We start from the raw sequence: 3,009 nt of genomic DNA on the forward strand, positions 1-3,009 counted from the left end.
TTAGTGTTTCGCCCCTCCCGAGTTTATTGTGCGAAAAAAAGCAGACGTTATAAAGAAAAAAGTAAGAATAAAAATCTATATAAATCAACTTGTTATGTACCACTGTGAGAATGCATGGGGAGGTCATGAGTAAATGTTTTTAACTGTGATTTTCACACAATTTTAATGTTTTTTTTTTGAAGTGTTTTTGTTGTTATTTTGCTAGGCTGATGGCGATTTAAGGTCATTTTAGAGGACTTCAGATGGTGAGCGTGAAGGTCGAGTTTTGCTCCTGCTTAATTCAAAATTAATGATCCATATCTTAATATATAAAGGTTTTAGTTATAAAATGTTTTCTTACAGAGAAAGATTTATTTATAATTTCTAATATAATTATATATTTTGGCTTTACCAGGTAGCGACTTTTATTCAAAAGTGCGTATCTAACAAAATAGCTCTCGCAAAGAAAGTAGTTTTTTTGCTCTTTTCAGTGCAAACCCGTTCATTTATTTAACAAATATTTTCTTTTTGGATGTTCCTGATACAGGCAATTTTAAAAGAAATTTCTTACTGAATAACTCGGTTTCCTTTGCCCCGTATATAATTCTGATTGGGATAGTGTTTCTATCGATAAGCCAGTGTTAAGCCCGACTGATTCAAGTTCCTTACGCTCATTTATATACTCATCATTGTAATCGATTATGTATGCACAACCCTCATTTACTTATCAACAGCTTTTTCATTTTTTAGTCTTTATATGTAGCTCACCATATCATCGTTTCATGTATAAACATTTACATTTACAAAATAATTTTGTTGTGAAACAACAGGCCTCATTTATGAAACTAAAGCAGATTAAATTTGTGTGTAAACTATTAAACATTTAAATATATAAAACATCTATTTTATTCTATATTTTGCAACATGCAAAATGGTTCTTTGAATTTGCATTTTTGACAGATTTGGAGAAATGTAGCATTGCATCACTTGCTCACCAGTGGATCCTCTGCAGTGAATGGGTGCCGTCAGAATGAGAGTCCAAACAGCTGATAAAAACATCACAATAATCCACAAGTAATCCACATCACTCCAGTCCATCAATTAACATCCTGAGAAGCCAAAAGCTGAATGTTTGTAAGAAAGAAATCCATCAAGACGTTTTTAACCTTAAATTGTTGCTTCCAGCTAAAATACAAGTCCATAATCCATAATAATGCTTCCTCCAGTGAAAAAGTCATCTTGTCTGAATCAGAGAGAAAACAAAGTGCGAATCAGCTCGAAACAAATATGTGGGTGGGTTTTGATGTGAGAGACAAGAGGAGATGGACTTTTTCCCTGGTAGGAAGCATTATTATGGATTATGGACTCGAATTGTGGCCAGAAGCAACAGTTTTAACTTTAAAATGTTTTGGTGGATTTGTTTCTTACAAACACGCAGCTTCTCTCTTCACAAGACATTAACTGATGGACTGGAGTGGTGTGGATTATTGTGATGTTTTTATCAGCTGTTTGGACTCTCATTCTGACGGCACCCATTCACTGCAGAGCATCCATTGGTGAGCAAGTGATGCAATGCTACATTTCTCCAAATCTGATGAAGAAACAAACTCATCTACATCTTTCATTTTAAACTTTAATTTTTGGATGAACTATGCCTTAATTTTAAATTGCATTCACAAAATTTTATGAAAGACTTGCATTGTTCTGCTTATGTTTCATGAACGAGGCCCAATGAGTTTGAGTCGCTACGAATGTTACAAGGGCACTTTTTTGGTTTGACTTGTACCTGTAGTTATGAATGTTCCCAATCCAGTGCAATTCAAATCCGATTTATACATTGAACAAACTGACAGAATTGCCAGTTTAATGGCTCAGACCTCCCGTTATGAATGCTGGCATATGTTAATGTATCGTTTTATGACAGCCTCTACAAACAACTTGTGGTTTAAGGAAGGATGCCGTGCATTCATCCAAAACCGCAAAGCTGTGCTTTATGTTCAAAGCTGAAACATCATGCTCTCGTCATCATTGAAATGCAAAGATGCTAAAAGATCCTCTAATGTCCTCTTCTCATAGATGCGTGAAGGTTGAATTGAAGCATCAGTGAGGACGGGTGGCGTGTGGAATATAGGCACACAAACAGCTTTGAAAATGAAATGTGAGAGAGTCTGGTGATGCTCCACTGCGTCTGGTTTTGAAGGCAGGACAGGTAGCAGAAGACAATGTGCTTTTTGCTCATGCCTGGGTACTTTTGTCTTCCCAGAAAGGCTCAGAAAGCACCTCGGTGGGTTTTGGAAATGAGAAATTCAGTGAGCCAAGAGAGAGGACGCGTTGAGGAAAGGTCGAACACATAGCTGTGTCTTAAAGTCAACATGAAGTCAGATTTTGAACCCCATTCACTGTAACATCTTCCTAGCTCTTGTGCTGTGCTGAAAGTCCTTTATCTAATTTGGTGTTCCTGGTCAAAAATGACTGGCATTTTCAAAATTGCTTGTAAATCTGTCATTGTGCTATATTATCATCAAACATTGGATTCAATCTTTTTGTCAACATGCTTTTTTTTTTTTTCAATTAGCACAGGTTTTGTATTTCTTTTTGGAATTGTTTGGTTGCTGGCTTCATTGATCTAAACTTATGCACCTCAGCTTTTTAGTGAATATTGCTAAAATTACACACAAATAATGTTTGTTAGTTTTTTTCAGTTAAAAACTGAGGTGCATTAGCTGAGTTTTTCCTGAAGCAACAATTTATTTTATTTTATTTTATTTTTTCATTTAATTGTTTTATAATTGTTTATATATTTTAGAAATATGCTATTTGGTATAAAGTATTTTGTTTTGATTTTTTTACATTTTTACATCTATTTTAAAATTGTCATTTAAAAGTAATCTTTTTTATGTAGTGTCAGCTTTTGTCACATTTGATAGTCAAGCATCCTTTAAAATACGTATTACAACATTTGCATCTCATCAGACATGATGATATTTAATGCATTAACTTTGACAGCCCAAACACACACACACACACATA

The sequence above is a fragment of the Sinocyclocheilus rhinocerous genome, unplaced genomic scaffold (genome assembly GCF_001515625.1).
Source record: "Sinocyclocheilus rhinocerous isolate Xijiao unplaced genomic scaffold, SAMN03320098_v1.1 scaffold548, whole genome shotgun sequence".
Classification (NCBI taxonomy): Eukaryota; Metazoa; Chordata; class Actinopteri; order Cypriniformes; family Cyprinidae; genus Sinocyclocheilus; species Sinocyclocheilus rhinocerous.